Source organism: Mustelus asterias, chromosome 25 (genome assembly GCF_964213995.1).
Source record: "Mustelus asterias chromosome 25, sMusAst1.hap1.1, whole genome shotgun sequence".
Lineage (NCBI taxonomy): Eukaryota > Metazoa > Chordata > Chondrichthyes > Carcharhiniformes > Triakidae > Mustelus > Mustelus asterias.
In genome coordinates this window covers 21453808-21480610 of record NC_135825.1, presented here as the reverse complement: position 1 = coordinate 21480610, position 26803 = coordinate 21453808, and positions in this window count along the sequence as shown.

The window sequence follows — 26803 nt, the reverse complement described above, 5'->3', positions numbered from 1 at the left end:
AAGGAAGGATTTCTGTGGGTCTGTTACAGGCAGAGTCTGGTAAATACAGGAATAGTAAGAAGCCTCACAACACCAGGTTAAAGTCCAACAGGTTTATTTGGTAGCAAATACCATAAGCTTTCGGAGCACTGCTCCTTCGTCAGATGGAGACTTCTTACTGTGCTTACCCCAGTCCAATGCCGGCATCTCCACATCATAAATACAGGAATGGCAGAGATGATAAATGATTACTGTCTGTTTCATTCAGGAAAATACTGGAAATCTCCCAGATGTAGAAATCCAAGAAACTAGAGAGAATGTGGAGTTGAAGAAAATTATAAGTAAAAAGGTTGTATTGGAGAAATCAATGGGACTGAAAGTTGATAATTCCTTGACACCAGATAGTATGCATCCCAGAATGTTGAAAGAGGTTGTTATGGAGATAATGGATGCATTGGTGATCACCTTCCAAACTTCTATAGATTCTGGAATAGTTACTGAAGATTGGTAGCAAATGTCATGCCACTATTTATAATGGGAGAGAGAAAACAGAGAATGACAGAGTCTAGAACCAGGGGCACAATTTCAGACAAGGAAAATGCTACTTAGGACCGAGATGAGGAGAAACTTCTTTACACAGAAGGTTGTGAATTTTTGGAAATCCCTTCTCTAGAATATCGCGGAAGCTTGGTCATCGAATAAGTTTAAAGTAAAGATGAATAGATTTCTTATCAACAAAGCAGAAATGATTATGTGGGTAGTATGTGTAAAAGTTAACATTTATTTACTAGTGTTACAAGTAGGCTTACATTAACACTGCAATGAAGTTACAGTGAAAATCACCTAGTCCACTCACGCCAGTACCTGTTCAGGCACATTGAGGGAAAATTTAGATTGGCCAATACACCTAACCAGCATGTCTTTTGGACTGTGGGAGGAAACCAGAGCACCTGGTAGAAACCCACGCAGGCAGTTGGAGAACGTGCAGACTCCGCACAGACAATGAACCAAGCAGGGAATCGAAACCTGGTGCTGTATGGAAGCAGTGCTAACCACTGTGCTACCTTGAAAGGAATTGAAGTATCCATCAGCCATGATGACATTGAATCGTGGAGCAGGTTCGATGGACTGAATTTTCTATTCCTGTTCCTATGCATAACACAGTAAGAAGTTTAACAACACCAGGTTAAAGGACACCTATGCATAACCCCCTTCCTCATCCTGCCTATGCGGTTGGTACCCATATGATAACTGGATCCTCCCCATCCTGTTGTAAATTGCTCTCCAGCCCTGAACAGATGTTCCAAACACTGGCAATAGGCTGTCTGGACTCTCATTATTTGCTGCAGAGAACAAGGTCAATCCCTCTTAATATACTATTCTCTACGCCTACATTCCTGTTTGCTTCCCCTCAGAGTCCCTTTAGCCCATCATGTCTATGCCAGTCAAAAACAAACCACCCAACTATTCTAATCCCATTTTCCACCACTTGGTCCAGCGCACATCTAATTATAACTTAAATGTTATAAGGCTCTCTGCCTCCACCACCCTTTCAAGCAGTGAGTTCCAGACTCCCACCTCCCTCTGGGTGAAAAGTTTTTTTTTCTTACATCCCCTCTAAACCCCCTGCCCTTTGCCTTTAAATCCTCATTGAATAGAGTCCTGTAACATGCTGTCACAGCCAGCCTGCTCATCTATTTTGCACACCTCACTTTCACAGTTTGTGAGCATCGCAAACCTGTTTTACAATTGAAATGTTGTCTCCTCAAACCTTTAGCTGTCTTACTCATGGTCATCCTTCTGTCCCTCACTGTTTACCAAAGTAGACAAATTTATTCTAAGAAGTGCAACTGTCTTCTGGAACAAAGTGTCCAGGTAATTCACCCTCTCCCTTATGTTGAACAGTGGAAGTGGAAGTGGAAATGTGGAAGTTTGGCTTCCACATCAATAATCCTGATCTGAAATTCCTCTGGTTACTTATACTTGCTGAAAATCTGTTTGTCCTAGATTACCTTGGCATTCAAAAGAACCCACATTCCATAGCTGCAACATAACACCTATCCTGCTATTGTTACTTGTTTTTTTGTTACCTTTTAATTAATTTAGAACAATTTCCATTGCATAGCATTTACTGTGCTATGAAATGTTAGTACCATCTTCAACAAACTTGCATTCAATTTATTTTACTTTGGTTAACTTGTATCAACTTTGTTTTACTTGGCTCTACTTTATATTATTTTAAACCTTAGGAATAGAATAAATCCTAAGTACTTCCATATTCTTCCCAACAGCTGGCTTTTTCTCCAACCAACCAAATTACTACTTTGCAATGTCACTATTTGTTTCAAATTCAGCAAGGGCTGGTTCCAAGCAACCAACTGGGTAATCTTTCATTTTACTGAAGGTATATGATGACTGTCTCTGTCTCTGGGTCCTCTTTCACTGATTCTGATTGCCTTTGTGTCCTCCTTTCCACTGCTCAGTGGGTTCAGAAAGAGTTGGAGTCATAGGGCATGACCCTACCTCCCGTTCACGCCACCCTCCTGCCACAACGAAGTCAGAATTTGGCAGCCAGCCAAATCTCCATTCACTGTGGCAGGATGGGAAAATCCCACTGGTGTGAACAATGGTAAGGTTCCAGCCATAGAGTTTTACAGCACAAAAAGGGCCTTCAGCCCATGTCTGTGCCAGTCACCAAGCACCTATTCATTCTATTCCCATTTTCCAGTACTTGGTGTCAAGTTTCTTATCAATGAAGCTAATTGATATCCCACTACCAGTGGGATTTCTACAGTGGGCTCTTCCCAACCCCTGACCTAACTGAGGACAGTTTTCCGGATGCCAGGAATCCAGTGTAGGTACTCCTGACCGACCCTGCTGGCACTCCCCACTCACCCTGCCATCATGCCCACTCGAGCTAACTCAATTTAATTCTTCCCACGACAATGTTAAACTGACTGTCTGCAATTGGCAGGTGCATCCTTCTCCCTTTTCCATTAAAGATTCACACCCATAATCCTCCAGTCCTTTGGCACTACCCTCATTATAAGGAGATTGAAATGTGTGGTCAGCATATCTGTTGTTTCCAACAGCTACCTTGCAGACAGACTGGATGAATTATCTAGTTTTAGTGTCAGCTTTCCTAGTATCCTCCTCCTTATCTATTTTTATCTCTGAAGACCGTGTACGGTAGAGACCACATTTAGAATACTGTGCACAGCTTTGGTCCTCTTATTTAGGGAAAGATATATTATCACTTAAAGTAAAACGTTTAATTATTAGTCAAAGGGCTTACATTAACACTGCAATGAAGTTACTGTGAAAATCCCTTAGTCCCCACACTCCAGCGCCTGTTCGGGTCAATGCACCTAACCAGCACGTCTTTCAGATTGTGGGAGGAAACCAGAGCACCCGGAGAAAACCCATGCAGACGTAGGGAGAACATGAAAACTCCACACAGACAGTGACCCAAGCCGAGAATCGAACCTGGGTCCCTGGTGCTGAGAGGCAGCAGTGCTAACCACCGTGCCACCGTGCCGCCTGAGGCAGTGCAGAGAAGATTTAGTAGAATGATCTCAGGTACAGAGGGACTGATGAGAAAAAATTAAATAGGTAGGGTCTGTAATCCTTGGAGTTCAGCAGAATGAGAGGTGCTATGACTGAACTTATGAGATTCTTAGAGGGTTAGACAGGGTAAATGTTGGGAGGATATTTCCACTTATGGGAGAGTATAGGACCAGAGGGTATAGTTGCAGAATTAGGGGGTGCTCATTTAAGAGTGATTTGAGGAAGAATTTCTTCTGTCAGAGTAGTGAATCTTTGGAATTCTTTACTCCAGGAAGCTGTCGAGGCCAAGTCCTTGAACATTATCAAGGTTGAGATCAGGAAGTTTTTAATCAGTAGGGGAATTAAAGGCTATGGAGAGAAGGCAGGAAAGTGTTAGATCAGCCATGGATTTTATTAAATGGTGGAGCAGATTCGAAGAGCTGAATGACCTTCTCCTGTTCCTATTTCTTATGGTCTTGTGGCAATCTCCTAGTTTACCTTAACTTTGGCAAGTAAACACATTTGGAACATGCTACTTTAGTACCTCAGCCAAGCCTTCTTCCACCAATAAAAGATTTGCATTTTGATCTCTAATCAGTCCCATCACTAATTGGCCAATCGAGTTATTTTGGAGGGTACTTTAAAAAAACAAAATTGCCTTTAACAATGAATTAAAAGCCTGATCCAAAGCTGATCACTGAAGAACAAGCAGTAACCATACCCTAATAATATTAATGGAACATATTTCTAAACAAAGATCAATCTTATTGTGATTTATGCACCAAATACTCACCCTCTGTCACAATAAAACGTAGCCCTACTTCCAAAAGCTGCACCAGTTGAATAATAATATCCATTTAGAATTTCCCCTGGGTTACCACATTCCATTTCTAGACAGGGGTAAACAAGTATATTTGAAATGGTAAAGAAATATCCAGACCTTGAACAGTTCGTATTCAATTCAGCAGTTTAAAAAAAAAATTTCAATCCTAGTTCTCCAATAGCTTGACCAGTCCATTAAGCCAATTACCCATAATACATGGCTCTGTCTTTAGTCGATATTACTAAAATCTTCTAGTCTGTGTGTCTCGGGTAACTTTAGCAAGCGTGTCAAACACAGTGGAAGGACCAGACTCTATACAATACTAGGCCTGTATTTTGTTCCTTTAAAGCTTTGATTTGGGGTTGACTTACTTGTTCAAAGATGTTGTTAACCATAAAATAATTCCAAATAAAATTTTCTTCCTGGTTCCTTTTTATCATTGTTAAAAATTGAGCCTCGAATGCACTAAAATTCAACATAATCCAAAATTACAGCAATTTTAAATTAATTGCTGAGATGACAATGTGGTCTTAGAATAGCATAAACTTTTACAGCACAGAAGAAGACCACTCAGGCCATCATATTTGCACTGGCTCCCAAAAGAGCTACCTCGCTAGTCCCATTCTCCAGCCCTGTCTCCATAGCCTTGTAAATTCATCACTTTCAAATATGTATTCATCACTTTCAAATATGTATTCAGCTCTCTTTTGAAACCTCCTATGTAATCCACCTCCATCACTCTTCCAGGCAGCACATTCCAAATTCTAACAACTGAATAAAGAAGTTTCTCCTCATCTCACTCCTAGCTCTCTTGCTGAACATTTTGTAATTGTGACCTCTAGTCACTGACATACTAACTAATGGAAACAGAATATCCTTCTTTACCCTATCAAAATTGTTCATAATTTTGAACACCTTAATAAGCTCACTTTAAGGACGGCACGGTAGCACAGTGGTTAGCACTGCTGCCTCACAGCACCTGGGAACAGGGTTCAATTCTCGGCTTGGGTCACTGTCTGTGTGGAGTTTTCACATTCTCCCGTTTCCTCCAGGTGCTCCAGTTTCCTCCCACAGTCCAAAGATGTGCAGGTTAGGTGGATTGACCAATGCTAAATTGCCCCTTATTGTCAGGGGTACTAGCTAGGGTAAATGCATGGGGTTATGGGGATAGGGCCTGGGTGGGATTGTGGTTGGTGCAGACTTGATGGGCTGAATGGCCTTCTTCTGCAGTGTCGGATTCTATGACTAATCTCCTTGGCTCCAAGGAGAATAAGCCCAATTTCTTTAATCTTTCCTTTGTATCTAAAATTCCTCATTTCAGGTATCAGTCTCGTAAATCTCCTTTGCACTCTCTCTAGGGTTTTAACATCCTTCCTTAAATAAGGTGCCAGAACTGAACACAATACTCCAAATATGATCTAACCAATGATTTGTATAGGTGTAGCATCACTTCTTTGCTTTTATACTCTACGCCTCTACCTACTAAACCCAAGGATCCTACAATTCCTCTTAATGACTGTTTCAACTTGCTTAACTACCTTCAGAGAAATAGGCACTTGAACCCCGAGGTCCCTTTGCTCCTGTACTCCCCTGAAAAGTTGTACCATTGAGCCTGTATTGTCTCCCTATGTTTCTTCTACCAAAATGCAGTACCTTGCTATATTGAAATTCATCTGCCAGGTGTCTGCCCATTTGGCCAACTTGTCCATGTCCTCTTGAAGTCACTCGGCATCATCCTCACACTTCACTATTCTCCCCAGTTTAGTATAATCTGCAAATTTAGAGATTTTGCCCTAAACATCTATCTCTAAATTATTTGTATAAAAAGCAACGGCCCCAATATTGATCTATGGGAAAACACCACATTTGAGGAGAATAAAGCTATACTCTCTGGAGTTTGGTTGAATGAGAAGCGAAAGAACAAGCAACCCTCCTGCACAATTTCTTGAAATAAATCCTAGAAAAATGGGGGGGGTGGGGGGAGATGGATTTGGCTCTGCAAACAACAAAGGGCAGCTTGGAAAGATCAAACCCCTTCCTTCCCACCTTAACTATTTCCAGCTTCCCACTCAGCTGCCTATGCCGAATATATTATAATTGATCAGCCTAACTCACTCCTAACTGGCTATTATAATATGGTAGGTGGGCTGCTGATCTCAGTGTCAATCCTTCTCCCATATTATGGGGGAAGAGGTTGGGAGCCAATTCAGTAGCAAAAAAAGTCATCTTACTATAACCTAGTGCTAGACAGGTCAGGCAAAAGCAGGGCGGAGAGCAAGGGAAGTCCAGATTAAACTGCATTTATTTCAATGCAAGAGGCCTAATGGGCAAGGCAGATGAACTCAGGGCATGGATGGGTACATGGGTCTGGGATGTTATACCTATTACTGAAACATGGCTACGGGAGGGACAGGACTGGCAGCTCAATGTTCCAGGGTACAGATGCTATAGGAAAGATAGAACAAGAGGTAAGAGAGGAGGGGGAGTTGCACTTTTGATAAGGGAAAACATCACAGCAGTATTGAGAGGGTATACTTCTGAGGGTTCGCCTACTGAGTCGATATGGGTAGAACTGAGAAATAGGAAGGGGGAAATCACTATTTGGGGGCCTATTGTACTATAGGCCCCCAAATAGTCAGTGGGAAATTGAGGAGCAAATATGTAAGATTACAGATAGCTCCAAGAAACATAGGGTGGTAATAATAGGGGACTTTAACTTTCCCAACATTGACTGGGACAGCCATAGTATTAGGGGCTTGGATGGAGAGAAATTTGTTGAATGTATTCAGGAGGAATTTCTCATTCAGTATGTGAATTACCCGACTAGAAAGGGGGCAAAACTTGACCTCCTCTTGGGACATAAGGAAGTGTTAGTGAGGGATCATTTTGGGACCAGTGACCATAATTCCATTAGTTTTAAGATAGCTATGGAGAATGGTCTGGCCCAATTTTAAATTGGGGCAAGGCCAATTTCCATGGTATTAGATATGAACTTTCAAAAGTTGTTTGGGGCAGTCTGTTGGTAGGCAAAAGGACGGCTGGCAAGTGGGAGGCTTTCAAGAGTGTTAACCAGGGTTCAGGGTAATCACATTTCTTTTTAGAGTGAAGGGCAAGGCTGGTAGAAGTAGGGAACCCTGGACGACTCAGGATATTGAGGCCTTGGTCAAGAAGAAGAAGGCACATATAGGAGTAGAGTTAAGAGAGAAATCAGGAGGGCAAAAAGGGGACACAAGATTGCTTTGGCAGATAAGGCAAAGGAGAATCCAAAGAGATTCTACAAATAAAGGGTAAAAGAGCAATTAGGGAGAGAGTAGGGCCTCTTAAGGATCAACAAGGTCATCTACGTGCAGATCCACGAAAGGTGGGTGAGATCCTAAATGAATATTTCTCATCAGTATTTACAGTTGAGAAAGGCATGGATGTTAGGGAACTTGGGAAAATAAATAGTGATGTCTTGAGGATTGTACATATTACAGAGAAGGAGGTGCTGGAAGTCTTAAAGCGCATCAAGGGAGATAAATCTCCAGGACATGATGAAGTGTATCCCAGGACATTGTAGGAGGCTAGGGAGAAAATTGCAGGTCCCCGAGCAGAGATATTCGACAGCCACAGGTGAGGTGCCTGAAGATCAGAGAGTGGCAAATGTTGTGCCTTTGTTTAAGAAGAGCTGCAGGAAAAAGCCTGGGAAAGACAGGCTGGTGAGCCTAACATCTGTAGCGGGTAAGTTGTTAGAAGGTATTCTGAGAGACATGATCTACAGACATTTAGAGAGGAAGGACTGATTAGGTGCAGTCAACATGGCATTGCGAGTGGAAAATCATGTCTCTCAAATTTTGAGTTTTTGAAGGGGTAACCAAGAGGGTAGATGAGGGCAGTGCAGTTGTTATTGTCTAATGGACTTTAGCAAGGCCTTTGACAAAGTACCGCATGGAAGGTTGTTGCATAAGGTTAAATCTCACGGGATCCAGAGTGAGGTAGCCAAATTGATACAAAATTGGATTGATGATAGAAGGCATATAGTGGTTGTAGAGGGTTGTTTTCCAAACTAGAGGCCTGCAAACAGTGGTGTGCCTCATGGATTGGTGCTGGGTCCACTGTTATTTGTCATTTATATTAATGATTTGGATGCGAATTTAGGAGGCATGGTTAGTAAGTTTGCAGATGACACCAAGGTTGGTGGTATAGTGGACAGTGAAGAAGGTTATCGAGGATTGCAACAGAATATTGATCAATTGGGCCAAAGGGCTGATGAATGGTAGATGGACTTTAATTTAGATAAATGCGAGGTGATGCATTTTGGTAGATCAAACCAGGGTAGGATTTACTCAGTTAATAGTGGGGTGTTTGGAACAGTTACAGAACAAAGAGATCTAGGGGTACAGGTTCATAGCTCCTTGAAAGTGGAATCACAGGTGGACAGTGGTGAAGAAGGCATTCAGCATGCTTGGTTTCATTGTTCAGAACACTGAATACAGGAGTTAGGACATCTTGTTGAAGTTGTACAAGACATTGGTAAGGCCACACTTGGAATATTTTGTACAGATCTGGTCACCCTATGATCGAAAGGATATTATTAAACTAGAAAGAGTTCAGAAAAGATTTACTAGGATGCTACCAAGACTTGATGGTTTGAGTAATAAGGAGAGGCTGGATGGTGTGGGACCTTTTTCCCTGGAGCGTAGGAGGCTTAGAGGTGATGTCACTGAGGTCTATAAAATAATGAGGAGCATAGGCCAGCTAGACAGTCAACATCTTTTCCCAAAGGTAGGGGAGTCTAAAACTAGAGGGCATAGATTTAAAGTGAGAGGGGAGAGATACAAAAGGGTCCAGAGGGGCATTCTTTTTCAGAGGGTGGTGAGTGCCTGGAACAAGCTGCCAGAGGTAGTAGTAGTAGAGGCGGGTATGACGTTGTCTTTTTAAAAAGCATTTACACAGTTACATGGGTAGGATGGGTATAGAAGGATATGGGCCAAACGCAGGCAATTGGGACGAGCTTAGTGGTTTAAAAAAAAGGGCAGCATGGACAAGTTGGGCCAAAGAGCCTGTTTCCATGCCGTAAACCTCTATGATCTATGATATGGGGGAAGTGTTGCTTCTGTGTAAAAGGGCTATTAGCGTACCACTTGCTCAGTTACTGAGGCTCTATTAGCAATCCCATCCATCACACCTCCACCCACTCCATAACTTCTCTGCACTGCAGCAGGAGTGGAAGTCAGGAAAAAAAGCTGCTCATTGGGAAAAGGAAAAGGGAAGAATACCTCTCAGCAGGAAGACCATTATTCACCTATGGTCCTCCAAAAGCACTTCTCCAACCTCTAGGTAGGCCAGGATTGGTGTCTTAGACCACTGCTTCATCAAGCAGGAGCCAACTGAATTCTATCACCTCTTGGAACTAGTAGCTCAGAGGAGGGCAAATTTCTTATTTGGCTGTGCTCTGTTAGGATCCCAGATGGAAACTCCAAGTTACCATCAGACTAGACCCCAACAATTTTTCTATTTTGGCATAAATGTGAGATAGGATGCTTCCTTCTAGAATGATTCCACTGACAAAGTAGGGATCTTTAATAGTAAAACAAACTTCATTTAATAAGTTTAAATATAACTCTAACAACTTAAGCAACTTTTAACAGTTAAACAATATTTAAATGAAAAAGGAAACCAATTTAATTTCTAACTTATCACTGTTTCAGTTCCAAATAAGCAACATTCCTCTTACTGACTTAACTGTCACTTTAAATACAGTTAATAACCATACTTGCTATAATGTGTAGACAGTCTTGAAGCTTTTAGAGAGGGATAGAGTGCCAGAAGCTTGCAAAATCCTTTTAATTTTAACCAGGCTTCAGCTACAAACTAAACTGCTTTCTGCCAAAGCTCTTTCTCTCTGCTACAGACCCAGGCCTGCACATAAACCACATGACCCCGTCAATCACTCAAAATCAGAAATCCCAGGGGAACATAAATAAACAAAAGTCCATTAACACATCTTAACATAACCACATGCAAGGCTAAAATGAGTAATTATCATGCTCTCCCAGAATTTGTTTTGCATTCCTATCAGGCATACCAACCACCTGCAGCATAAAACTGAATTTTTAAACAGTCCCCTTGAAACGCATACACAATTGCACTATCATCACAACCTCAACATTAGGGGAAGCACAGGTGCAGTGTCAGTCTCAGAGTAAGGCTGTTTAAGATGAGAGTTCCAAAAAACAAAGAACAATACAGCACAGGAACAGGCCCTTCGGCCCTCCAAGCCCGCGCTGCTCCCCGGTCCAAACTAGACCATTCTTTTGTATCCCTCCATTCCCACTCCGTTCATGTGGCTACCTAGATACATCTTAAACGTTCCCAGTGTGTCCGCCTCCACCACCTTGCCCGGCAGCGCATTTCAGGCCCCCACCACCCTCTGTGTAAAATACGTCCTTCTGATATCCGTGTTAAACCTCCCCCCCCTCACCTTGAACCTATGACCCCTCGTGAACGTCACCACCGATCTGGGAAAAAGCTTCCCACCGTTCACCCTATCTATGCTTTTCATAATTTTATACACCTCTATTAGGTCACCCCTCATCCTCCGTCTTTCCAGTGAGAACAACCCCAGTTTACCCAATCTCTCCTCATAACTAAGCCCTTCCATACCAGGCAACATCCTGGTAAACCTCCTCTGCACTCTCTCTAAAGCCTCCACGTCCTTCCGGTAGTGTGGCGACCAGAACTGGGCGCAGTATTCCAAATGCGGCCGAACCAACGTTCTATACGACTGCAACATCAGACCCCAACTTTTATACTCTATGCCCCGTCCTATCAAGGCAAGCATGCCATATGCCTTATTCACTACCTTCTCCACCTGTGACATCACCTTCAAGGATCTGTGGACTTGCACACCCAGGTCCCTCTGCGTATCTACACCCTTTATGGTTCTGCCATTTATCGTATAGCTCCCCGCTACGTTATTTCTACCAAAATGCATCACTTTGCACTTAGCTGGATTGAACTCCATCTGCCATTTCTTTGCCCAAATTTCCAGCCTATCTATATCCATTCAAGTTCTGTCCCATGTTGTTCAATTATGCAAGCTTTGACTTATAACTATCTGCTTTAAACATCATCAGTTAATGGAAACAAATTAATTTAGTCAGATAAATCTTTTTAACAGTAAGTTTCTTATGTGGCAAAAAATGATTGTAACTTTAATGGATTTGTTTTAATGTCACTATCTTTAAATGTTGTCATCAGATTTTTAGAAAATTGTGAGCTTTGAATGAAAATTAATAATTAAAAATCATCCTAATGTGTGCCTCAAGACCATGACCTTGAGATCAGAGTCCCATTAACTAACTGAGTTAGCCTGTTTGTGTGGCGAATCACAGAATTGTTACAGCGCAAGGAGACCATTCAGCCCATCATATCAGCACCAGCCTCCAAATAAGCAATTCCCTTGGTGCCATTTCCCTGCCTTCTCTCTGTAAACACAGTAAGAAGTTTAACAACACCAGGTTAAAGTCCAACAGGTTTAACTGGTAGCAAAAGCCACAAGCTTTCGGAGCCTTAAGCCTACCCCAGTCCAACGCCGGCATCTCCACATCATGATTTCTCTCTGTAACCCAGCACATTCTTCCTTTTTCAGAAGTTAATCCAATTTCTCCACAAAGCCGTTAACAAATTGGCTTCCAAATAATCCGACTGGCAGAATTATCCACTCCTGCCAGTGGTGAAAATCATGGCAGGTGAGACCAAAAATTAGGCACGATGGATATGGTCAGTTTCTCACCAGCAGAAAATGAGTTTGGAATTTTGTTCTGACTTTGACGGCAGGTTAAAGACAGATCGTGTTTCCTAATGATCAGTGTTAGGAACCACATTTGCAACTCATGCTCATTGGAAGACCAACTTGCTGGAATTATGTGTTCCACCAATGGATAATTAGAACATTATTTTCTGACTATAGACCTGGCAAGCTTCACTTCATCAACGAGCTTAAGGTATGTAGATGCTACCTTTGCTTACCATTAAAAGTTTTCAAAAATAAAATTCCACTTTGAACCAAATACCTGATGCCACTCATCTGACCTTCCATTGATTGCTCTCACAATCCTTCCTAGATGGTTGTCACATGAAGGTTTCCAAACTCTACCCAAACAGACACACTTTAAAAGCTGTTAGCAATAAAAATCCACTCCAGGTTTCCAACTATCCTTTCAGACAAGGCTTCTGTTCAACTTCTTAAGCAAGGAATCCAGCTCCAGGTTTACCACCTTTCTTTTCAGGTTTCCTTTGTCTTGAATGTTTTTAAACCACCTCCGAGATCCAGCTACCAATTTCCATAATTATTTCAAATTATAATAAAATCTCTCAACCTCATCTTTCTGGCCTTTACATGAGCCGACTTCTTTTTTGGCTCTAGTTCCAGTTCCTCTTTATTCCTTTAAATTAATTGTAATTTCTCTAATTTTCTTAACTAGCTGTTTCATTTAAGTCTACAGTGCAATTGTCCTCTTTATCACTTATAGTCATTATAATAACTCCAGGAGTCAGTTGTAAAGTAACAGTGCTTTATTGCACAAAATAAAGTAAAACCTGTGGTGAACACAAGCTGGTCCCAACTGGGACAATACAATAATGGACACAGTCAGGGGCCTGCTTTAGACAGGGCTCTGTATACAATCTCCACTTGGTAAGTAATTACTAATCACCAGCGAACTTGTATTCAATGAGTCCTGCAGGGAGGTCAATTAGTGATTCCCCAAGTAAGTCCTGAGGGTTATCACACCCCTCCCCCAGAGTCCGAGGGCTCTCACTTGCTCTTTGGGAACCAGGGCCATCTTCATCTTTTGGCCTGCGGCCTTCTCTCTATTACGTACTCCGCTTGCTCAGGTGGGATATACCGTATCGGCAAACGTCTCTTTCTGGATGACCGTCGAAGACTGCAGGTTGTTCTTCCTCAACAACGGCTTCTGGCTAGGATTCCGCTGCGTCTGTTTCAATTTTGGAGTTGAAAATCTCAGGCTGCCTTTGAGCCTCCCATTGGTTGAGTTCCTTTGTAGTTGCTCAGTGTACTTGGGGTCCCAGATGGCTTTCTCACTGTGTTAGCTACTTCCATTGACAGAACCTGATGCTGTAGGTGGTTTATGTTTCCCTAGGATCTTGTCCCCAACCTTTACCACATAGGACACTGGCCCTGTTCTTGAAATAATTGTGTCCATGAGTTGCTGTCTCCAAAATTTCGCACTTGGACCATGTCTCCTGGCAAAAAATCTCCATCAACCTTTAGTCCATCATGGCCTCTTTTTTGAACTTCTTGCTTGTCTTCAATTCTCCCACTTAACTTTGAGAAGGCAAAGCTTAGCTGGTCTGTAGGTGCCTGCCCATCAGTAACTCAACCAGGGTTGATTCTGTTGTTCTGTGTGGCATCATCCTGTAATTAAAAAGGAAATGTGTCAATTTTGTGTCTACAGACCCCCCAGGTCTGACTTTTCATTCCGTTTTTGAAAACTTGGTCTGCTTGCTCTGCTAGACCGTTTGATGATGGATGGTATGGAGACGTGCGGACATGTTGTACTCTGTTTGTTTCCATTAATGTTTTAAATTCTCCACTGACAAATGGGGTTCCATTGTCTGAAACAGTTTCTGGAGTCCGTGAGTACTAAAAGATTGCCTAAGTCACGCAATGTGGTGGACACTATCCAGTGCATATCCACCCACTTAGAGTGGGCATTGATTAGTATCAAAAACATTGAGCAGATGGTGGAATTTGAATTCAATTAAAAAATATGGGAATTAAGAGTGTACTGATGACCATGAAACCATTGTTGATTGTCAGGAAAAACCCATCTGGTTCACTAATGTCCTTTAGGGAAGGAAATCTGCTGTCCTTACCTGGTCTGTTCTACAAGTGACTCCAGAGCAACAGCAATGTGGCTGACTCTCAACTAACCACTGAAATGGCCTAGCAAGCCACTCAGTTGTATCAATTGCTACAAAGTCAACAAAAAGGAATGAAACTGGACGGACCACCTGGCATTAGAAGTGACAACAGCAAAAAAAACAGCCTTGTTGACCCTGCCTCCTGATTCCCTTCTGATTCCCCAAAGCTGTCCACCATCTACAAGGCACAAGTCAGGAGTGTGATGGAATATTCCCCACTTGTCTGGATGGGTGCAGCTCCAGCAACACTCAAGAAGCTTGACACCATTCAGGACAAAACAACCCACTTGATTGGGACCACACCCACTCCCTCCACCACCGGCACAGTAGCAGCAGTGTGTACTATCTACAAGATGCAATGCAGCAATTCACCATAGATCCTTAGACCTGGTCTGTTCTATAAGTGACTCCAGAGCAACAGCAATGTGGCTGACTCTCAACTAACCACTGAAATGGCCTAGCAAGCCACTCAGTTGTATCAATTGCTACAAAGTCAATAAAAAGGAATGAAACTGGACGGACCACCTGGCACCTTCCAAACTCACAACCATTTCCATCTAGAAGGACACGGGCAGCAGATGCATGGGAACACCACCACCTGCAAGTTCCCCTCCAAGCCACTCACCATCCTAACTTGGAAATATATCACCGTTCCTTCACAGTCGCTGGGTCAAAATCCTGGAATTCGCTGCATAACAACATTGTGGGTCAACACACAGCACATGGACTGCAGCGTTTCAAGAGGCAGCTCACTACCACCTTCTCAACAGCAACTAGGGATGGGCAATAAATGCTGGCCAACCAGTGACGCTCATATCCCACAAATGAACTTTAAAAATGGTCCAGCAAAATCTGCATGTATAACATAACATCTTCATTTTTGATAACCCTAGATGGCCACTCTGAAGTTCTTGAAGGATAGGCCATTGGGCGGTACATGGGATAACTACCCAGGCTCCCCATAAGATAATGCCATCTTCTATGCTTAATTCCGGGTACTTGACTTCATCCATTTTCAGTGGTAAGGGTCAGCTAGTTGGCAATTGCAGACAACTCAGGGCATCTGCATCCACGTTGGCAATCTTTGTCCCTGGTCTATGCTCCAGGATGTAGTCATAGGCGCTTAATTATGGTGCCAATCACTGTATTTCGGCTGATGCTATGAGAAGAATCATTTTGTGCTTGCAAAAAAGTCTCAGAGGTTTGTGGTCTGTTCTGATGGTAAAATGTCGACCATGAACATATTCACTGCGTAGGCCATGGCCAAACCCTCCTTTTCGATCTGCGTGTACCTTCTTTCCGTGTCAGCTAATGTCCATGAGGCATACGCAATCGGGCTCTCCATCCCAGTACTCCATTGGTGTGACAGTACTGCACCTATTCCAATGGGAGAGACGTCACATGTTATGACCAACAGCCCTTCCGGGTTGAAATCGGTCAATACGTTACCTGACTGCAGTTCTTTCGATGCCCATTTCTGATGTTTTTTTAAAATAAGTATGTAGGGGTGCCATGAGCTTGCCAAGTTTGGAATGAACTCTCCATAATAATTTTGAGGCCAAGAAACTATTTTAATTCTGTTGTGTTCCTGGGTGTTGGAGCCTCTTTAATGGTTCCTTTCCTCGACTGGGTGTAGGCCATCTTTGTCAACCTTGTACGTTACTTCATCTGCTTAGAAAACACATTTTTCCCTTTTTAGTCTGACCCCGGCTTTTAAAACCATTGGAAGACTTCCTCTAAATTTTCATGGTGTTGACAGTGGCTCCTGTGATTCAAACATCATTTAGGTAAACTGCCACTTTGGATATTCCCTGTAGTATGCTGTTGTGTAGTATGCTTTTGTTTAACCTTTGGAATATGGCGAATGCCAATGATACCCCAAAAGATAGGCTAGTATATTGTATAATCCCTTGTGCGTGTTTATCGTCATATATTTTCTTGATGACTCTTCTAATTCTAACTGGAGGTACGCATGACTCATTTCCAACTTTGTGAAAATCTGGCCTCCGGATAATTTTGCATGGAGATCCTCTATTCATGGCATCAGGTATTTGTCTAATAAGATGCTCTGTTCACTGTCATTTTATAATCATCACAGAGGCAGATTGTGTAAAGTTTGGTTCCAGTTAAATCCAGCCCAAACTGGTTTTCTCGAATATATTAAGGGATGATTTGGTCAAACCTTTCAAGACATTTACAAAAGTTGTTGGGCCAGTTTTTCCACACCGCTCCGCTGGTCGAGGAGCTTAGGGGGGTAGGTGTGACGTCAGCATCATTTACAGCTGGTCTATAAAAGTCTGGACCAGGCACAGCAGTAGTGAAGGGGAGCGAGGAGGTGAGTTCCATTGAGCAGCAGCCCTCGGAGTGCAGGGGGGAGGGGTACCCAGGCGCTGCAAAGTTGTTGCGTGAGGTGGGGAGCTTACATGGATGCTGGGGTTTGGGAGGGCCCCTGCCGGTCTTGGGGTCCGCAGGTCGGGGGTCGCCACTGGCTGCAGGCTCATGGTGCGCACATTGCCCTGGCTGCAGAGAGACCTCCGAGGGGAGCCACATGAGGTCCATCAGCAACCCCACTAATACCAACCTTCTTGCCCTTCTATCCATCTGTTGGTTAGGCACTGTGGCTAACTCCAGACTTTACATCCAAGTATTGTTTCTTGTGCGCTATACATACAAAGCATGTACATAAAGAAGGAGACAGGGTGCAGAATGTTACAGCCATAGCTCGGGTGTAGAGAAAGATCAGCTTAATATATGGTAGGTCCATTCAAAAGTCTGATGGCAACAAGGAAGAAGCTGTTCTTGGTTGGTACGTGACCTCAGACTTTTGCACCCTTTTCTCAATGAAGAAGGTGGAAGAGTATTTCCAGGTGTGTGGGGTCCTTGATTATGCTGGCTGCTTTTCCGAGGCAGCAGGAAGTGTAGACAAAGTCATTGGATGGGAGGCTGGTTTGCGTGATGGGCTGGACTTCATTCACGACCCTTTGTAGTGTCTTGTGGTCTAGGACAGAGCAGGAGCCATAAAGAAACATGATACAGCCAGAAAGAATGCTTTCTATGGTGCATCTGTAAAAGATTGGTGAGAGTTGTAGCAGTCATGCCAAATTTCCTTAGCCTCCTGAGAAAGTAGAGGTGTTGGTGGACTTTCTTAACTATAGCGTTGATGTAGACAGAGGCATGTCCTCTACTACGTTTCCTGAAGTCGATGACTATCTCCTTCGTTTTACTGACATTGGGGGGAGAGATTATTCACACCAGTTCACCAGATTCTCTTTCCTGTGCTCTGTCTCATCATTGCTTGAGATCCGACCCACTACAGTGGTGTCATCACAAACTTGAAAATTGAGTTGGAGGGGAATTTGGCCACACAGTCATAGATGCATAAAGAGTATAGTGAGGGGCTGAGGACATAGCCTTGTGGGGCACCAGTGTTTAGGATAATCGTGGAGAAGGTATCATTGCCTATCCTTACAGATTGTGGTCTATGGGTTAGGAAGTCTAGGATCCAGTCGCAGAAGGAGAAACTGAAGGAGGAGTCAATAAATAGGAGTCAAATAGAAGTGCCTTTGTTATCCAGGTGTTCCAGGGTTAAGTGTAGGGTCAGGGAAATGGCATCTACTGTGGACTTGTTGCGGCGATCGGTGAACTGTAGTGGATCCAGGCAATCTGGAGTCCAGGATTGATTCATGCCATGGCTAACCTTTCGAAGCACTTCATAATGATGGAAGTCAGAGCCATGGGGCGCTGCCTGGCTTTACAGGGATGATGGTCATCTTCTTGAAACAGATCGTTGTAACGAGAGGTTAAAGATGCCTACCAATACACACACCAGCTGGTCCACACAGGATCTGAATGCTCGTCCAGGTACCCCATCCAGGCCAGTCGCTATTCATGGGTAATTGTAATCAGTCTCGCGCTGATTACCAGCACGAGGTTGAGTGCGTTGAAAAGCATGACATGGGAGACTTATGATCTGCTGGATGCCGTTCCTGAGTTCCACTACAGGCCGCCTGCTGATAGCTCCCGACCCGCTGCGCTACTCAAACAGCACAGTGGGCCTTGAGAATCGCCCACGAATATTAATTCTAGTGGGGCGGGCTGTCTAAGACTAGGGTGCACTGCTTACATATTAGAACCAGGCCTTTGATCAGTAAAATTACCAAATACTTCGATACACAAAAGATGAACGGAGTGGGAATGGAGGGATACAAAAGAATGGTCTAGTTTGGACCAGGGAGCGGCGCGGGCTTGGGGGGCCGAAGGGCCTGTTCCTGTGCTGTATTGTTCTTTGTTCTTTTGTTCTATGATGCAAGTTTGGAACATTCCATTGGAAATAGCAGTTGATGCTAGTTCAATTGTTGCATTTAAAACAGAGATTGCTAGATTTTTGCTGACCAAAGATATTTAGCGTTATTGTGCAAAAGCCGGTATGAGTTTAGATCACATATCGCTGTGGCCATGATCTCATTGAATATGGAGCAGACTTGAGGGAGTGGAATTTTATACAAAATTCCAAATGCCGAATGAGCAAGAAAACAGGAGAGTTTCAGATTTGTTTTTTGGATGAGTTTGAAAATGCAATCTTATGGCACTTGGAGGAAAAAAAATGCCAGGATGCAATTCTCGCCAGCAGAGGCCTCAGCTCACCGGGGAAGCTAGCTGCTGAGCTTCCAGATCGCCCTGTGTACTAGATCTCCTGCTGCTCCCTCCCACAGACATCACCACGCCCCCCCCCCCCCCCACCCCACCTAACAGATATCGCCACAATCCTCCACCCTGCCGATCTCCCCCTCTGCAAAGTTCCCTCCCTCCCCAATTATGGATCACTCCCACCGGCAGAGTGCCAGTAAGATTGGAAGAGGTGAAAAACTGGGCGCGAACCTGATTTTTCGCCTTCCACCCGACTACCACCTCGCTTTGCCGAAATTCGGGCAGGATGAGGTCGTAAGATCGCGCCCGGGGAATTAAATGCCTTTCTCCCCACTTCTGATGGCAATGTAATGATCCTGCTGAAACACCATGTTTAAGCTGGGTGAGAAAATAATTACGGTTTAGCTATAATGAAAACTGCAGTTAGGTTACTTGCCAAAACTTCCTAGTCAAAACATCCATAAATAATAATTTGGGTGAAGTACTGTACACCTGCTCACACTCACTGAACCATGTTCCAGCTAAGTCATTTCCTCTGAGAAAGAACAAGACTGGAAAAGACAAAAAATATTCCAATAACTTACTTTCACAAGTGCTGCGTAATGCTGTCCAAACTGAACCTTCACGACAGGTAGAAGTTCTTCTACTTCCCTGGATGAATTTGTAACCTGGATAACATTTGTAAGTAACTTTGGTACCCAAAGGAAATGATTTCAAATCAATAAATGCATCAGTTGGTGAGCCATTTTGCAAAGTTGGAGGTCTGCCACATTCTCCTTCATAAAACAAAAGAAATTTTATTATTTTAACATTCCAGTTTCTTCGAGTTAAATCTTTGACTATTACATAATTTGCTAACCAATTCAAATTCACTGGCCTGTTTTGGTTTAGACCTTTCATAATAAGAGCAGAATACCCTACTATATATAAAGAGACCAAAACTGTGCTAGTTTAAATTTGAAGTGGAGATGCCGGCGTTGGACTGGGGTAAACACAGTAAGAGTTTTAACAACACCAGGTTAAAGTCCAACAGGTTTATTTGGTAGCAAATGCCATTAGCTTTCGGAGCGCTGCTCCTTCGTCAGATGGAGTGGATATCTGCTCACAAACAAGGCATACAGAGACACAAAATCAAGTTACAGAATACTGAATAGAATGCGAATCTTTCCAGCTAATCAAATCTTAAAGCTACAGACAATGTGAGTAGAGAGAGCATTAGACACAGGTTAAAGAAATGTGTATTATCTCCAGACAGGACAGCCAGTGAGATTCTGCAAGTCCAGGCAAGCTGTGGGGGTTACCTATAGTGTGACATGAACCCAAGATCCCGGTTTAGGTCGTCCTCATGTGTGCGGAACTTGACTATCAGTTTCTGCTCAGCGACTCTGTGCTGTCGTGTGTCGTGAAGGCCGCCTTGGAGAATGCTTACCCGAAGATCAGAGGCCGAATGCCCGTGACCGCTGAAGTGCTCCCCCACAGGAAGAGAACAGTCTTGCCTGGTGATTGTCGAGCGGTGTTCATTCATCCGTTGTCGTAGCGTCTGCATGGTTTCCCCAATGTACCATGCCTCGGGACATCCTTTCCTGCAGCGTATCAGGTAGACAACATTGGCCGAGTTGCAAGAGTAGGTACCGTGTACCTGGTAGATGGTGTTCTCACGTGAGATGATGGCATCCGTGTCGATGATCCGGCACGTCTTGCAGAGGTTGCTGTGGCAGGGTTGTGTAGTGTCGTGGTCACTGTTCTCCTGAAGGCTGGGTAGTTTGCTGCGGACAATGGTTTTTTGCCTTCAAACAACCGCGCAACCTCAAACAGACCATTGTCCGCAGCAAACTATCCAGCCTTCAGGAGAACAGTGACCACAACCTGGGGGAAACGTGTAACAGTCTCCCCTGACTCCCAGAATGCCCAGTAAAACCTTATCTTATCAGGATCAAAAGTGGCTTGGGGTCATAATATTCTCTCACTAGGTCCACCAATTTCTGGAAGGTTTTGGTATCTGGTGCCTCTAGGAAAGTTAAGCTATGAATAATGGCAAATGCTGACGATTCACAAGCAGTTAAAAGAATGACCCTTTGCTTTTCATCTGCCACAATGTTGTTAGCCCTAAAAAAGTAACACATATTGCACATATTGGGCCCAGTCCTCCACAACAGGGTCAAAAAGTCCAGTTTCCCAAACAGAGACATGATGCTTACCTCAAGCAAAGCCAAGTTAACGAGCAAGTTCCTCGGGATTTTCTTTTTTCTTGTTGCCATTGAAATAAGTCAGCAGAGGCCAGTGTCTCTTCACATTCCCTCTATTTACAAACTCAATTCTACTCCTGAGAGTGCTTCAGGTACAAAGTCAGAATCCAGAGTAATCAGGGAGCTCATACTCCAAGAGGCCAAACCCATTGGCCTCACTGAGGTCATTACAATCTCCCAACAAATCTGTGCTGACTATCCCTGCCTTTTTAAGTGTTGATTAATTTTGTCCCTCAGATTCTTTTCCAAATATTTCCCTACCACTGATATTAGACTAACTGGCCTGTAATTACCTGGCTTATCCCTGCTGCCCATCTTGACTAAAGCTATCCTCCAGTCACCTGACACTTCACCTGTGGCCAGCAAAGATTTAAATATCTCTGTCAGGACCCCTGAAATCTTTTGCCGTGCATCCCATAGCAGCCTGGGATAAGTCTCATCTGGCCCTGGGATTTATGCACCTTTATACCCGTTAAAACATCTAATACCTAATCATTAATCTTAACGTGCTCTAGAACTTCTCTGTCTCAACTGAAATCATCAGCTACAATGTCTTTTTCCTTCATTAATACAGATTAAAAATATTCATTTAAGACCTCGACCTTATCTTCTGGCTCCATGCACGGATTTCCCTTTGGTCTCTAATGGGCCTCACTCTTTCCCTGGTCATCCTCTTGCTCTTAATTATACTTATAAAATTCCTTGGGGTTTTCCTTAATCTTACCTGCCAATGATATTTTGTGGCCTCTCTTTGGCCTTCTAATTTCTTTTTTAAGCACCCCCCTACGCTATCTATACTCCTGAAAGGCCTTCCCTGGTTCATAGAAACCCTACAGTGCAGAAGGAGGCCATTCGGCCCATCGAGTCTGCACCGACCACAATCCCACCCAGGCCCTACCCCCACATATTTACCCGCTAATCCCTCTAATTTACCTGGTTTAGTGTTCTGTACCAACCATACGCTTCCTTTATTTTTCTTTACCAAACCCTTGACATCCTTTGACATCCATGGTTCCCTGGATTTGCCGCCCTTGCCCTTAACTCTTGGAGGAACATGTTGCTCCTGAACTCTCACTATTTCAAGTTTCAAAGACTCCTACTTTCCAAATGTAAATTAACCTGCAAGTGGTTGCTTCCATTCTACGTTTAACTGATCCTGTCTAATGATATTCTCCCAACTCAGTCACTTGAGCTGAAAGTTTACCATCTCCCCCCACCCGCCATGGGAATTGTGGCGGGCGTGACAGAAAATTCGGCAGACCATTTAAAGGTCTGTTGAGCTCCAGCAGGAATTTATGCACCTTTTATGCCCGTTAAAACATCTAATACCTAATCATTAATCTTAACATGCTCTAGAACTTCTCTGTCTCAACTGACGGTGGCTGAAAAATCCTGCCCTTGATTCTGGACAATCCTTATCCCTTATAATGCCCTTATAATGACTTTGAAACCTTCAGAGTTATGGTCACTATTCTCAAAATGCTTGTCCACTGACAGTTCCACCACTTGCCCAGCTTCATTCCATAGGATTAAGTCTAGCACTGTCCTATCCCTAGTAGGATTCTCTACATACTGGTACAAAAAACTCCCCGGATGCTCTTTAAAAATTACACCCCATCTGATCCTTTCACACTAAGGCGATTCAAATTAATATTGATGAAGTTGAAATCCCCTACTACTATAACCCTATTTCTTTCACACCACTCTGTGATTTGCCTACATATCTGCTTTCCTATCTCCCTTTGACTGTTGGGAGGCCTGTAGTATAAGCCTAGGAAAGTGACTGCCCCTTTTTTATTCCTAAGCCCCATCCATATGGCCTTATTTGAAGAGCCTTCAAAGATATCCTCCCTCATTACTACAGTGATGGGTCTCCAATTAGGGACATCTGCAATAGCTATAAAGCCATTGAATCTAGCAGTCTGGCAATCGTCATCAAGTGTAAGCCTCTCAGAATGATGTGCTTTGCTGTAGGAGGCATTTGTGATCTTCATGTATCTATGTGTGGCAGACTGCAAGATACTGCACAGGTCCCCTGTGGATCCCGAGAATGAACCACAGGCAAAGAAATTGAGCGCAGTGGTGACCTTAAAAGCCACTGACAGGGGATAACCCCCTGCTCCACAAGATGTTAGCTCCCCCTCCAAAAAAATGTGGCAAATGTGATCCATCAGAGCTCAGGATAAGTACAGACGCATGCAGTATTGTCTCACATCCATCTGCAGATTGGAAAGTCTCCGTGGTCTGGATCTATCCCCTTGATCCTCATGTTGTTGTTGTGGCTCACCTGCACCAAGGACCTCAGAAGCTGCGCTTGGTAACACCTGTTCATTCTTCTCCCCCTTCATTCTATTAGAACCCTCAAGAAGGCAACATTGAGCACAAGCTCTGTTACTGTTTTATCCTTCTCACTGTCAAATTATAGATTCAAGACATTAATGAACAATAAATATTGTAAAGCTCACAACATTAAACCAAAAGCAGCTGTAATGGTCTCCAGTTGGCTTTTATCTTACTAACCTAGTTTGCTGATGCAGCCTTGTATCAAGGTGACAAAAGATGCCATCCCTGGGGCTTAACATCTCAATTCCCACAGAGGTTGGAGAAAGTTTGAATGACATGCATGACCTGACCTAGCTCAATCTTCGATCGAGCCTACTGATTAACAATAGGTTGCTGCTGATCAATAATAACAAATAAAAAACAGGAAATGCTGAATAAGCTCAGCAGGTCTGGCAACATCCGTGGAGAGAAAAACATAGTTAATGTTTCGAGTTCATATGACTCTTCTGCAGAACTGGAGAGGGACAGAAATGTAATGAGAGGAAGGTGGTGGAAGTGGGGCCAAATATAAAGTCAGAGGTAGGTCGGAACTAAGGAGTGATTGACAAAGATGTCATGGGCAAAGAGAAAGGGGATGTTAATGGCAGCTTTGAAGACTAAAGAAGTGTTAAAGGTGGCATAAAGGTAAGAAAGCAGAATATGTTAATAAGAAAATCAAGGTCAGTGCTCAGTGAAAACAAAACTGAAAACCAAGGGACAAATGGCCCTATGGGGAGGGGCATTGTATTGGGACAAGCCAAGGAAACAAAAAACAAAAAGGCAGTAAAGATGGAGAGGAAAGTTCAGAGTCAAAAGTTGTTGAACTCAATGTTGAGTCCAAAAGGCTGTAATATGCCTAATGAGAAGATGAGGTGTTGTTCCTCCAGTTTGCACTGGACATCACTGGAGCACCAGCGTGAGAGCAAAATGCCAAGTTGAAATGGAAATTTGGGATCATGCTTACAGACTGAGCAAAGGTGTTCTGCGAAGTAGTCACCCTGTCTGCGTTTAGTTTCCCCAAAGTAGAGAAGACAGCATTGAGAACAGCAGACTGAGAGCTGCTCACTAACGGCTAGATGCCCTTTGGCCTGTTATTTATGCTAATTGTGGAAAGCACATGAAAGATTTTCATTGATGAGTTGTCAAATATGTAGCAGTTGCACCTCCTTAACAGTTGCCTGCATTCCCAAATGCCACATTCCTGTGTGTTAATGTTGAAATCGGAAAACTGTGTTGTTCCTCTGTTTCTGTGCAGCAGAAAGCATGGGTTCCAATGACAACCTTGTCAAGGAAGTCTTCCTATTTTTTTCCGCTCTGGCTCAGTTTTTCTTATGGCACCAACAAGCCACAGGACACCCCACAAAGGGCCCCTTAGTTCAGCAGTGCCTTTCCATGCGATGTTACAGGCTACAAGGTGAAGACGTTAGAATCGCCGGCAACAATGCACCCCTCCCCGATGAGCTAAATACATTCTACGCTTGTTTTGAACAAGAGGTCAGCAAGAGGACGCCATCTGCCCCAACAGCCTCGCCCAAACTGATACCTGAGGTCACCATTGCAAATATCAGATTAGCCTTCTTGAAAGTTAAGCCACACAAAGCGACTGGCCAGGATGGGGCACCCAAATGAACACTCAAATTCTGCACAGGCCAGCTGTGAGGGTATTTGCAGACATCTTTAACCTCTTCTTACACTGATCTGAGGTCCCTACCTGCTTCAAAAGACAACCATCATCCCTGTTCCAAAGAAAAGCCAGGTAGCATGCCTTAATGACTGGCCCTGACATCCATAATCATGAAGTGCTTTGAAAGGTTAGTCATGGCACACATCAACTCCGGTCTCTCAGATTGCCTGGATCCACTACAGTTCACCTACCGCCCCAAACAGGTCCACAGCAGACACCATTTCCCTGGCCATATACTCCACCCTGGAATACCTAGACAACAAGAACCCTTACGTCAGTATCTTTTTTTTATTGACTACAACTCAGCCTTCAACACCATTATCCCAAGAAAACTCATTTCCAAACTCCGTGGCCTAGGCTCTTCTCCTCCCTCTGCGACTGGATCTTAGACTTGCTAACTCACAGACCGCAATGAGAAAGGATAGGTAATGACACCTTCTCCACAATTATCCTCAACACTGGTGCCCCACAAGGCTGTGTCCTCAGCCCCTTCCTATACTCCTTCTACACTTATGACTGCATGGCCAAATTCTGCTCCAACTCCATTTTCAAGTTTGCTGATGACATCACTGCAGCGAGACAAAGTACTGGAAAGAGATAGAGAATCTGGTGAAATGGCAACAATAATAATCTCTCCCTCAATGTCAGTAAAATGAAAGAGATAGTCATCGACTTCAGGAAACATAATGGAAGACATGACCCTGTCTACATCAAAGATGATGAAGTGGAGACGGTCAAAAGCTTCAAGTTTCTAGGTGTTCAGATCACCAAAAATCTGTCCCGGTCCCTCCACGTTGATGCTATCGTTAAGAAAGCCCACCAATGCTCTACTTTCTCAGAAGGCTAAGGAAATTCAGCATGTCCACTGTGACTCTCACCAACTTTTAGAGTTGCATCATAGAAAGCATCCTTCTTGGTTGTATCAGATTGGTATGGCTCCTGCTCTGACCAAAATCGCAAGAAACTACAAAAAGTTACGAACACAGCCCAGTCCATCATGCAAACCAGCCTCCTGTCCATTGACTACATTTACATCTCTCACAGCCTTGGAAAAGCAGCCAACATAATCAAGGACCCCACGCACCCCGGACATTCTCTCTTCCACCTTCTTCCACCAGGAAAAAGATACAAAAGTCTGAAAACACGCACCAACTGACTCAAGAACAGCTTCTTCCCTGCAGCCATCAGACTTTTGAATGGTCCTATCACATATTAAGCTGATCTTGCTCCTCACCCTATTGGTAACTGCAACACTATTCTTTCCTTCTACCCCATTTACTCTATGAATGTTATATTTTGTCTGCAACTTGCAAGAAATATTAGTTTTCACTGTATCTCAATACATAGAAACATAGAAAAACTACAGCACAAAACAGGCCCTTCGGCCCCACAAGTTGTGCCGAACATATCCCTATCTTTTAGGCCTACCTAATAGAAACATAGAAAAACTACAGCACAAAACAGGAAACTACAGCATAAAACAGCACAATACATGTAACAATAATAAATCAATTCAATTCAAAAAATGCAGATTTGTTTCTAGTTTTGATTTTAAGCTGCCTAATTTCTTCCTATATGCAAGATGGTGGTGTTAATTTGAGACCAGCTTTGATGCGCCCCGTCTCA